The sequence below is a fragment of the Kogia breviceps genome, chromosome 4 (genome assembly GCF_026419965.1).
Source record: "Kogia breviceps isolate mKogBre1 chromosome 4, mKogBre1 haplotype 1, whole genome shotgun sequence".
Classification (NCBI taxonomy): domain Eukaryota; kingdom Metazoa; phylum Chordata; class Mammalia; order Artiodactyla; family Physeteridae; genus Kogia; species Kogia breviceps.
Genome location: NC_081313.1, coordinates 134,026,961 through 134,040,405, shown reverse-complemented (window position 1 = coordinate 134,040,405; position 13,445 = coordinate 134,026,961). Strand labels below are relative to the sequence as shown.

At 40.2% G+C, this 13,445-nt stretch overlaps 1 pseudogene; it reads right to left on the bottom strand.

Moving 5' to 3' along the window:
- Positions 1–334: 334 nt before the first annotated feature.
- On the bottom strand, positions 335–12,623 carry LOC131755752 (small ribosomal subunit protein eS8-like; annotated as a pseudogene).
- Between the last annotated feature and the right edge of the window lie 822 nt (positions 12,624–13,445).

The window sequence follows — 13,445 nt, the reverse complement described above, 5'->3', positions numbered from 1 at the left end:
CCAAAAATAAATAAATAAATTTATTTTTTAAAAAACTCTCAGAAAACAAGGAATAGAGAGGAACTTTCTCAACTTGATAAAGATGATCTACAAAAAACCTACAGCTAACATCATACCTAGTGGTGAGAAACTTGAAGATTTCCTGCTAAGATCAGACATGAGGCAAGGATGTCCCCTCTCATCGCTGTTTTTCAATATCATACTGAAAGCCTAGCTAATATGATAAGACAAGAAAAGGAAATAAAAATAAACAGATTGAGAAGGAAGAAATAAAACTTTCTGTGATCAGTTTTGTTTTTTTTTTTAGAACAATAAACACCTTTATTACATGAGCTAAGATAGGCGGGAAGAGGATTTATTTGCCTTTCCGGGCCTTGATTTTCCTCAGACAGAACTCCAGCTCCTTTCCCTCTAGCACATAAGCATCTTCTCTGCCACACTGTCCTGGTCTTGAAGCGATGCATGCAAGAAACTTGCCCTGCTGGAATTGCTCCTCTAGAAGACTGCTGATTTTGGCATTCTTTTTCCTTTCATCATATTTCTTCTGAATTTTTTTTGAACATTTTTTGTTTAAAATCTCTTCCTCCTCAGGAGTCAGCCTGGCCCCCTTCTTGCGGCCCAGGGGCAGTGTATAGTGAGACTTGTACCACTGTTGGTACGTGTGCTGTCAACGAGCACGACGCAATTCTTCACCAGGGTCTTAGTACGGACCAGTTCGTTGTTGGATGCATTATAGACAACATCAGTGATCCTTGTCTTGCGTGTACAACACTCTGAGCCCCAGGAGAAGTTCTCCACGTCCAGCCTCAAGGCCCGGTACTTCTTGTCGCCTCCTCACACACAGACTGTGTGTATGTGGCGGGGGCCACTCTTGGTGTTGGCAGTGGGGTGTCCCAGCTCATACTTCCACTTCTTGTGGTAGGGCTTTCTCTTGCCCCCAGTCTTGCAGCGCTTGTGCCAGTTGTCCCAAGAAATGCCTCCATGTGGAAGTGGGGTCAGGAGCCTGAGCCAGGGAGCCCGGGGCCAGCCCACCAGCCCAGCACCCTGCCTCACACTCAGCTCTCCAAGGTTGGCTCCCCCATGATCAAACAAACTTTGATCATCTATGTAGAAAACCTGAAAGAATCAACATTAAAAAAAAAAAAAAACCTCCTGGAACTAATAAGTGATCCTGGTTGCAGGATACAAGATGGATATTCAAAATTCAATTGTTTTCTTACAATGAAAAAGTGGAATTTGAAATTAAAAATATAATATCATTGTGAAATCTAAAATATGGCACAAATAAACTTATCTATGAAACAGAAACAGATTCACAGACATAGAGAATAGACTTGTGATTGCCAAGGGGGGAGGGGTGTGGGGGAGGGATGGAGTGGGAGTTCCGGGTTAGCAGCTGCAAACTAGCATTTATAGAATGAATAAACAACAAAGTCTTACAGCACAGGGCACTATATTCAATATCCTGTGATAAACCATAATGAAAAAGAATATAAAAAAGAATGTATGTATATGTATAACTGAATCACTTTGCCGTACAGCAGAAATTAACACAACATTGTAAATCAACTATAGTTCGATAAAAAGAAAAGAAAAAATCTAGTATCATTTACATTAGCACCCCCAAAAATGAAATAGGTATAAATCTAACAAAATATGTACAAGATTTATATGAGAAAAATCTACAAAACTCTGATGAAAGAAATCAAAGAAGAACTAAATAAGTGGAAAGATATTCCATATTCATGGGTAGGAAGATACAATACTGTCACAATGTCAGTTCTTCCAAACTTGATTGTGATTCAACACAATCCCAATAAAAATCCCAACAAATTAATTTATGGACTTTAATAAACTGATTCTAAAGTTTCTATGGAAGGGTAAAAGACCCTGTTTGCACCTTGATTTGTCTGCTGAAAATCTGAACTAGTAAAAATGAAGTAACTGGAAAAAAAAAGCCAACACAATATTGAAGGAAGAGAATAAAGTTAGAGGATTGACACTACTCAACTTCAAGATTTACTATAAAGCTACAGTCATCAAGACAGTGTGGTATTGGTGGAAGAATAGACAAATAGAGTAACAGAACAGAGTAGAAAGCCCAGAAATAGAACTACATAAAAGTAGTCAACTGATCTTTGACAAAGGAGCAAAGACAATACAATGGAGAAAAGAGAGTCTTTTCAACAAATGGTGCTGGAACAGCTGGACATCATATGCAAAATAAATGAATCTAGGGACTTCCTTGGTGGTGCAGTGGTTAAGAATCCACCTGCCAATGCAGGGGACACAGGTTCGATGGCTGGTCCAGGAAGATCCCACATGCTGCGGAGCAACTAAGCCTGTGCGCGACAACTACTGAGTCTGTGCTCTAGAGCCCGTGAGCCACAACTACTGAGCCCACGCACCTAGGGCCCATGCTCCACAACAAGAGAAGCCACCACAATGAGAAGCCCGCGCACTGCAACAAAGAGTAGCCCCCGCTCGATGCAACCAGAGAAAGCCTGCACACAGCAACCAAGGCCCAATGAAGCCAAAAATAAAATTAAATTTAAATAAAATATTTAAAAAATGAATGTAGACACAGACTTTACACCCTCCACAAAAATTTACTCAAAATGGATCGCAGACCTAAATGTAAAACAACAAAGCTATAAAACTCCTAGAGGGTAACACAGGAGACAAACTAGATGACCTTGGATACAGCAATGACTTATAAGAGACAACACTAAAGTCATGATCCACGAAATAAATAATGGATAATAATTTCATTTTAATTAATATTAAAAACCTCTGCTCTGCAAAAGACACTGTCAGAATGGGAAGACAGGCCACAGACAGGGAGAGAATGTTTGCAACAGGCATATTGATAAAGCATTGTTATCCAAAATATACAAAGAATTCTTAAAAGTCAACAATAGAAAACTAACAATCCAACTTAAAAATGGGCCAAAGACCTGAATAGACAATTTGCCAAAGAAGATATACATATGGTAAACACACATATGAAAAGATGTTCCACATCATGTCATAGGGAAATGCAAATTAAAGCAACAATGAGATACCACTACACACCTATTAGATTGGCCAAAATCCAGAACACTGACAACACCAAATGCTGATGATGATGTAGAGCAACAGGAGTTCTCATTCATTGGTGGTGAAAATGCAAAATGATGCAGTCACTTTGGAAGACTGGCAGCTTCTTACGAAACTAAACATACTCTTAGCATATAATTCAGCAATCATGCTCTTTAGTATCTATACAAATGAGATGAAAACTTATGTACACACAAAAACATGCACATGAATGTTTATAGCAGATTTATTCATTATTACCAAAACTTGGATGCAATCAAGATGTCCTTCAGGGCTTCCCTGGTGGCGCAGTGGTTGAGAATCTGCCTGCTGATGCAGGGGACACGGGTTCGAGCCCTGGTCTGGGAAGATCCCACATGCCACGGAGCAACTAGGCCCGTGAGCCACAACTACTGAGCCTGCGCGTCTGGAGCCTGTGCTCCGCAACAAGAGAGACCGCAACAGTGAGAGACCCGCGCACGGCGATGAAGAGTGGCCCCTGCTCGCCGCAACTAGAGAAAGCCCTCGCACAGAAACGAAGACCCAACACAGCCAAAAATAAATAAATAAATAAAAATTAAAAAAAAAAAAAAAAAAAACTAAATTCACAAGACTGTCAAAGGGATTAAATTAGATGATACACATGAAAAAAAATAAAAAAAAATAAAAAAAATTAAATTAAATTAAAAAAAAAAAAAAAGATGTCCTTCAGTAGGTGAATGAATAAAAATAACTGTGGTATATCCAAACTATGGAATATTATTCAGTACTAAAAAAAAAAAGAACTATCAAGCCGTGAAAAGACATGGAGGATCCTTAAAAGTATATTACTAAGAGACTTCCCTGGTGGTCCAGTGGGTAAGACTCCATGCTCCCAACGCAGAGGGCCTGGGTTCGCTCCCTGGTTGGGGAACTAGATCCCACATGCATGCCGCAACGAAGATCCCGCATGCCGCAACTAAGACCCAGAGCAACCTAAATAAATAAATTTTTTTTTCTAAAAGTACATTACTAAGTGAAAGAAGCCAATCTTAAAAGGCTGCATACTGTATTATTCTGTAGGGGAGGAAAACTTTTCCTTTCTTCCCTTCTAGGTTTCGTGGCTGGTTTAATAATTAGACATAAGACAGATTAACAGGAGAAAATTTTAATTTGTACATATGAGTGCTTGAAGTAATGTGAGACTCAAAGAAGTGACCAAAGCAGGCTGCTTCTTAACTTTTTGACAAAGAAACAATTACTTGTGAAGATTTGACAAAACAATGGGGTTTGGACTTGGGGTAGCAAATTAATGAAAAGTAACAAAATTTGTTTACAGAGCCTTCTCAGCCTTGAATTCCCTATCTCTGACAATAAGGATGATTTCTTGGGGTGGCCTATTCTTCTCTCCAATTCCAGCTATATGACATTCCTAAAAAGACAAAACTATGGAAACAGTAAAAAGATTAGTGGTTACAGGGGTTAGGAGGGGAGGGTAGTAGGGATGAATAGGCTGAGCATAGAGGATATTCAGGGCAGTGAAATTATTCTGTATGATAATATAATGATGGATACATGTCATTCTACATTTATCAAAACCCATACTATGTACAACACCAAGAATGAACACTAATGAAACTATGGAGTTTGGGTGATAATGATGTAAGATTCATCGATTGTCACAAATGTGCCACTTTGGTGCAGAATGTTGCAAGTGGATGAGGCTGTCCTGTGTGGGGACAGAGGGTTTACAGGAACTCAGTGCATTTTCTGCTCAATTTTGGTGTGAACCTAAAACTCCTCTAAAAAATAAAGTCTGTTTAAAAGGAAAAAAACCCATAATGAGACATCATCTCACACCCATTGGAATGGCTACTATCAAAACAAAACAAAACAGAAAACAAGTGTTGACAAGGATGTGGAGAAAGTAGAACTCTTGTGCATTGTTGGTGGAAATTTAAAACAGCACAACACTATGGAAAATGGTATGGCAGTTCCTCAAAAACTAAAAATAGAATTACCATATTGATTTGGCAATCCTACTGCTGTATATCAAAAATAATTGAAAGCAGAATCTCAAAGAGATATTTGCATACTCATGTTCAAAATAGCAGCATTATTCACTATAGCCAAGGGGTGGAAGCAACCCAACTATTCATTGAGTGGATGGATAAATAAAATACGATGTATACATACCATGGAATATTATTCAGCCTTAAAAAAGGAAGGAAATCATATCACATGCTACAACATGGGTGAAGCTTAAAGACATTGTGCTAAGTGAAATAAGCCAGTCGCAAAAAGACAAATATTGTGTGATGCCACTTGTGTGAGATATCTAGAGTAGTCAAATTCATAGGCACAGACAGTAGAATGGTAGTTGCCAGGGGCTGCGGGGGAGGAGAAAATGGGGAGTTATTGTTTAATAGGTATAGTGCTTCAGTTTTGCAAGATGAAAAATTCTAGAGATCAGTTGCACAACAATGTGAATATACCATACTTCACACTACTAAACAGTACACTTAAAAATCATCAAGAGGGACTTCCCTGGTGGTCCAGTGGTAAAGAATCTGCCTTACAATGCAGGGGACACAACTTCGATCCCCGGTCAGGGAACTAAGATCCCACATGCCGCTGTGCAGCTAAGCCCACACGACTACTGAGCTTGTGCGCCTCAACTAGAAAGCCTGTGGGCTGCAAACTACAGAGCCCACACGCCCTGGAGCCTGCATGCCACAACTAGGAAAGAGAAAACCCACATGCCACAACTAAAGAGAAGCCTGCGCACCAAAACGAAGTGCCCATGTGCCGCAACTAAGTCCTGACACAGCCAAAAATAATAAATAAAATAAACAAATAAATCTTAAAAAAAAAAAATCATTAAGATGGGGAATTCCCTGGCAGTCCCGTGGTTAGGGCTCCACGCTTTCACTGCCAAGGGCATGGGTTCAATTCCTGGTGGGGGAACTAAGATCCCACAGCTGCACAGCATGGCCAAAAAAAATAAAAAATAAAATAAAATGATATATTTTAAAAAATCATTAAGATGGTAAATTTTATGTTTTTTTACCATGACTAAAAATTAAATAAAGTAAAATTTTAATAACGTAAATTAAAGAAGCTAATTATTTTTTAGTGGATCAAAGACCTAAATATAAGAGCTAAAACCATAAAACTCTTAGAACAAAACATTGGGGAAAAGCTTCACAACTTTGGATTTGGCAATGATTTCTTGGATGTGACACCAAAAGCACAGTTCAGCAACGGAAAAACTATATAAATAGAACTACTTGAAAATTAAAAAAATTTTTCATCAATAGACAAAATCAACAGAGTAAAGAGGCAAATCATGGAATGGGAGAAAATATTTTTAAATTATATATATCTGATAATGGATTAACATCCAGAATATATAAGGAACTCCTACAAATCAATGACAAAAAACAAACAACCTGATTTTTAAATAGACAAAGAACTTGAATATACATTTCTCCAAAGAAGATATACAAATGGCCAATAAGCAGAGAAATTGGAACTATTGTGCTTTGCTGGTGGGAATGTATGCAACTGCTGTGGAAAATGGTATGGCAGTTCTTCAAAAAATTAAATGTAGAATTACCGTTATGACCCAACAATTCTACTTCTGGGTATATACACAAAAGAAATGAAAGCATGGACTTGAGCAGATATTTGTACACCAATGTTCATAGCAGCATTACTCATAATAGCCAAAAGGTGGAATACCCAAATGTCCATCAGTGGATGAATGAATATGCAAACTGTAGCGTAAACATACAATGGAATATAATTCAGCCTAAAAAACAAGCAAATTCTGACATTCACTGCAACATGGATGAACCTTGAGGACATTATGCTCAGTAAAATAAGCCAGACACAAAAGGACAAATATTGTATAATTCCACTTACATGAGGTACCTAGAATAGCCAAATTCATAGATACAGAAGGTAGGACAATGATTCCCAGGGGCTGGGGGAAGGGGAGAATGATGAGTTAGTGTTTAATGGGTACAGAGTTTCAGTTTGGGATGAAGAAAAGTTCTGGAGATGGATGGTGGTGAACGATCGCACAACAATGTGAATGTACTAAGTACCACAAAACTGTACCCCTAAAAATGATTACAGTGGTAAAATTTTATGTTATGTATATTTTACCACAATAAAAAAAGACATCCAACATTATAATTTCATTTAGTGAAATAAAACTACATACATATCTTTCATTTTAAACAGGTTATGGAAACAGTGGTAACTTACGTAACTCATAAAATGGATCAGGAAATTTAGAAAGTTTAAATCATGAGAAATTTAACCCTGGCCATGTACAAACCAGAATATTGTGTTGACATTATTTTTATATGGTAAACTACTTTTCCAAGACTCTCAATCATGCCCAAAGCTGTTTTATCTTGGAATTAAAGCTTCTTCTTATCTTTTAACAAAGGCTATTATGCACATAGACTTTCGAGTGTCTACACACATAAAAAACACAGTTGAATAACCTTGTTTTAGACAACTTTTACTATTTACTTGGACTAGACAGTTCTAGAGTGTGCACATAACAACCGAATGTCTTGTTTTGTTTTTTGTTTTAATGGTAATCTTTAAGTTTACTGAGAGAATAAGAGAGAGGAACAGAAAAAGTGAGAAGCAACTGGCTTTAGACCAATCTGAAATTGTTAGTTTAAAAGACTACTTATGGGGCTTCCCTGGTGGCGCAGTGGTTGGGAGTCCGCCTGCCGATGCAGGAGACGCGGGTTCGTGCCCTGGTCCGGGAAGATCCCACAAGCCGCGGAGCGACTAAGCCCGTGAGCCATGGCCGCTGGGCCTGCGCGTCCGGAGCCTGTGCTCCGCAACGGGAGAGGCCACAACAGTGAGAGGCCCGCATACCGCAAAAAAAATAAATAAATAAATAAATAAATAAAATAAAATAAAAGACTACTTATGAAAAAAAAAAGGCTTATGTTTTCTTTACTTATGTTTTCTCTGCAAGGGAAGGGAAGAACTTTAGAAACAGAAAAACAGAAGAAACCACATTACAGCTTGTTTAGAGAGTAACTTGGGCCTTTGACAAACTTCTCAAGCCTCACAATTAGAAAGCCCACATTTACTAATCCCCGAGGTATGGAAATGGAGGCATGGAGTTCATCCTACATTAAATAAAATGATCTCTCTTTTCAACAAACAAGACAATCTCTTCATGAGAGTTTGTTTTTTGCTCGAAGGTGTCTCTTAAATGAACAATCTTTTCAATGTCAAAAGCCCCCCAAAGTGGCCACTGCAATTCCAAATTGTCACTGGTGAAATTGTAGCAGTCAGAAAGCTAAGTACAAGTTGGTGGTGTTGTGGTGAGAAAGCATGCAGCAGGTAAGTGTTTGACCAGGAAGAAGCCCTTTTTTAAAAGAGCCCGTGGAACCGAATGGTCCATAAGGATGGTTCATGTGTAACTTTAGTTCTCTGAAGCTTGGCCAAAGGCCAATCAATCAGCACCCATCAGAGCCAGATACAACCTCCTAACTCTAGGCAAACTAAGCTAAACAAAATAGTTCTCAGGGATACAAGGACAAGATCAAGGAAGAAATCTTTACAAGGTTTTGAAATGATGACCCAAGACAAAGAATGTCCAACTAGAGAATGAACTTATCAGGGTTATGCCCATGTCTCCCATAGAATTTTCATTCTCAAGAAGTAGCAAATGCTGCAGAGGATGTGGAGAAAAGGAAATCCTTGTGCATTGTTGGTGGGAATGTAAGTTGCTGCACCCACTACAGAAAACATCATGGAGTTTCCTCAGAAAATTAAAAATAGAACTACCATATGATCCAGCAATCCCACTTCTAGGTATTCATCTGAAGCAAACAAGATCACTATCTTAAAAAGATATCTGCACCCTCATGTTTATTGCAGCATTATTTACAGTAAATCCAAGACATGGTAACAAACTATGTGTCCCATCAACAGATGAATGGATAAAGAAAATGTGATACACACACACACACACACACACACACACACACACACACACAGAGGAGCATTTTTCAGCCATAAAAAAGGAGATCCTGCCAATAGTGACAACATGGGTGGACCTAGGGGACATTATGCTAAGTGAAATAAGTCAGACAGAGAAGACAAACACCATATTATCTCATTTACATGTGGATTCTAAAAAAACAAACAAACAAACTCATAAATACAGAGAACAGATTCGTGGCTGCCAGAGGCGGCAGGATAGGAGTGGCAAAATGAGTGAAGGTGGTAAAAGGGCATAAACTTCCTGTTACAAGATAAATAAGCTCTAGGGATGTAATGTACAGCAATGAGGACTATAGTTAATAATACTGTATTGTATATTTGAAAGTTGCTTAAAGAGTAGATCTTAAAGTTCTCTTCACAAGAAAAACATTGTGTAACTATATGTGGTGATGGATGTTTATTAAGTTTATCCTTGTGTGTGATCATTTCACAATATATACATATTTCAAATCATTATGTTGTACACCTAAAACTAATACAATGTTGGGACTTCCCTGGTGGCATAGTGGATAAGATTCCACGCTCCCAGTGCAGGGGGCCCAGGTTCGATTTCTGGTCAAGGAACTAGATCCCACATGCATGCCTCAACTAAGAGTTCACATGCCACAACTAAGGAGCCCGCCTGCCGCAACTAAGACCTGGTGCAACCAAATAAATAAATATTTTTTAAAAACTAATACAATGTTATATGTCAATTACATCTCAATTTTAAAAAAGTTTTCATCTTATGAAAAAATGCTCAAGACACTGGGCAGGCAGACCATAGAACAAGTGTTAGAAGGCTAGAAACAAGTAACTAAAACAACCTCAAGAGGCCTTACTCCTGGAAAAAAAATAATAAACTCAGTGCTGAGGGATTTCAACGAAACATCAGATCTCAGTTCAGCATGAGCTTGTCTCCTGACCATGGACACCTCAAATAGGTAGAGACTGGGAGGAGTCTCAGATGCACACAGTATTACTGATTACTGTGATGCACATCACAGGGGAACCCTGAGGCAACTCAGCAAGAGGGTGTTGGAAAGAATTTGTTATGGGATTAGGGCTCCTGCAGGCATTTGGGAGGAGGGTTCAAGGCAGTGGGTTTTCCTCTGGATTGGATGCTGTCAAGAAGCGGGGGTAATTTTACGACCAGGTGTCTTAATAAATCCTATCTGTAAGGCAGGAGGAATGAATGAAGACTAAAGCTGTGATTGATAAAGCAGCAGCCCTCGTACGTGCCAGGACCAGAGGATGCTTGGTCATTCTGGGAGGTTGGGACAATGGTCAAGTTTTTGTCTGTGGTCAGACCTGATTATTGAGTGGAGTCCTGTTTCTTGATCCATCACAGTCACATAGTGACCTTGTCTGATGTTGAGGTCCTGTGAAATTAGTCATGTTCAACAGAACACCAAGGCCTACCTGTGATTGCCAGGCCAGCCCTAGATGTCAGGGGCTGTTTTCCTCTTTCTTGTAGTCTGATTTAATAATATAATATGTAAATAAATGTCTAGTTATTACTATGACTAGTTAGTAAATTAACTGATAAATGAATTTGAATAAAACCAAAATCTCTGTTGTATGATTTAGCTTATAGTAGTCAAATTCATAGAGACAGAAAGTAGAATGGTGGTTCCCAATGGCTAGGGGGAGAGGGAAGGGGGAGGTTATTGTTTAATGAGTACAGAGTTTCAGTTTTGCAAGATGAACAGAATTCTGGAGATGGACAGTGGTGATGGTTGCACAACACTATGAACGTACTTTATGCCACTGAACTGTACACTTTAAAATGGTTTAAATGGTAAATTGTGTTATTTATATTTTGCCACAATTTTAAATATAAAATAAATAAAAACATCTACAAAAGGTTTGAGGCAACTACTAAATCGTACCACTGATGAAATATTTTATTTTCTTGATTCATTTTTTAGTAAAAAAATTAACAATTTAAAACAACTATCAATTGTAATGATATGGGTCAAACTTAATAAAATACTTCATATATGAACGAAAATCTAACAAGATTATTACACCTCACAGTTTGCATTTTTTCCTCTCTCACTGTTTTACATGTTAAACAGAAATAAATGTGGTCACATGTAGAATGACAGAAATGAAGTAACTCTATTACAGAGTTCTCTATTACAGAGAAATTCTATTTCTCTGTCTTTAAAATCATTAGGCCATCGGGACTTTCCTGGTGGTGCAGTGGTTAAGAATCTGCCTGCCGATGCAGGTGACACGGGTTGGAGCCCTGGGCTGGGAAGATCCCACATGCCGCGGAGCAACTAAGCCCGTGTGCCACAACTACTGAGCCTGCACCCTACAGCCCGCGAGGCACAACTACTGATCCTATGCACCACAACTACTGAAGCCCGCGTGCCCTAGAGCCCGTGCTCCGCGACAAAAGAAACCACCGTTGGGCTTCCCTGGTGGCGCAGTGGTTGAGAATCCGCCTGCCGATGCAGGAGACACGGGTTCGTGCCCTGGTCCGGGAGGATCCCACATGCCGCGGAGCAACTAAGCCCGTGAGCCATGGCCGCTGAGCCTGTGCGTCCGGAGCCTGTGCTCCACAACGGGAGAGGCCACAACAGTGAGAGGCCCGCATACCGCAAAAAAAAAAAAAAAGAAAAAAAAAAAAAAGAAACCACCGCAATGAGAAGCCCACACACCACAACAAAGAGTAGCCCCCAGGAAAATTCCACACGCAGCAATGAAGACCCAACACAGCCAAAAAAAATTTTTTTAATAAAATAAAATCATTAGGTTATCATTGTTTACTTCAAGTCTTTTGTTTAAACCCCAGAACGTGTACTATCACAGGGGTGAGGCACAAACTGTCCTTGACTGTATGTAGCTGGAACAATTCCAAACTGTTACAATCTTAGTCTCATAATGAATGCTTGTAGGCTTGTGTTTAGGGGCAGTGGGGGGATGGCTGTGGTTGTGACTGTATAACTGGGAGTTCTCTCAATTAACTTCCATGTGGAACACAATATTTATGTTTATTGAAGGATAAGTAATAAAAACGTGTTGATTTAAAGCACACGTGTATGATTAAAACTCATCAGCGACCACAGCAATTGTTTAGAACTTAGATGCATGGAAGATTCTTTTTTCAGGGAATAGTATTTTATCAGTGACATTGCCAGCATGTGGTGATGATAATAAAATGCAGGTCATCTTTTACTTGGTGTTATTGTTTTTAAATTCTCTGCAGACACACCACTTATTGCCTGCATCCTGGACAGGAGCTTCCACCACCCATCCTTGGTCAGCTGCCAGATTCCTTGCAGAGGGAACAGCAAGTACAAAGGCACTGAGGTGGGAGCATGGAAAGCAAAGGGCTTGGTAGCTGAGGTAGAGAGAGCAAGTGGGAGAGGAGGAGCTCAGAAGTAGGAGGGAATCAGGTAAAGCCTTGCAGCTCATGCTGAGGATTTTGACTTTCACTCTGGGTGATGTATAGAAGGTCTAGCTGAGGACTGAAATGTCCTAGAGGTATCTGAGCACCTGGAGGAAACAGAAGACTCACCCATGGGAGATAAAGGTATCACCACTATAAGGGAGGCCTCGAGAATAGGCAGCAGTTGCCAGACAAGGCAATGAGAAAATGCCTCCTCCGTGGGTTTTTTTTTTTTTTTTTTTGTGGTACGTGGGCCTCTCACTGCTGTGGCCTCTCCCGTTGGGGAGCACAGGCTCCGGACGCACAGGCTCTGTGGCCATGGCTCACGGGCCCAGCCACTCCGCGGCATCTGGGATCTTCCCAGACCGCGGCACGAACCTGTGTCCCCTACATCGGCAGGCGGACTCAACCACTGCGCCACCAGGGAAGCCCCTCCGTGTTTATTGATCCAAGCTCTGTGAAGGGTTATTTTGTATGCGGAAATCTTCAGCCCTGGAGGACCAGGCTAGAAGTACAAGACATCTCTACCACAAGGTGACCTCCAAGAAAGGGCTTTTGGAGGGAGGTCATCAACCATATAACTAACTGCGAAGATTTACCTGCAGAGGAGAAAATAGCCAGGTTAGTTTCCTCCCATTTCCCCAAGCGATGTCCCTCTTCTGGGATAGGAAATGAGGGTAGGCTTTGGAATAGAGGAAAGGAAGTCTCCTCCCAAATTCAAGGCTACCAGTGTGGTCCAGCCCAACATCAGAGAGTCTCTGGAGGCTCTAATGCAGCAGAACTGCTTCTTTCTTCGAGAAGATGGCCAGGGTTAGCCAGAACCTGAACCTTCCATCACTTTCTCTCTCCTGGAGCCACTGATGGTGGCAGAAGTGGTAACTGCCAGGCCGATGGGAGCAGAGCCCCAGCTTCCTAAGGGCACCCCAGCTGCACCAGAACAGGGTACCCCACCCCT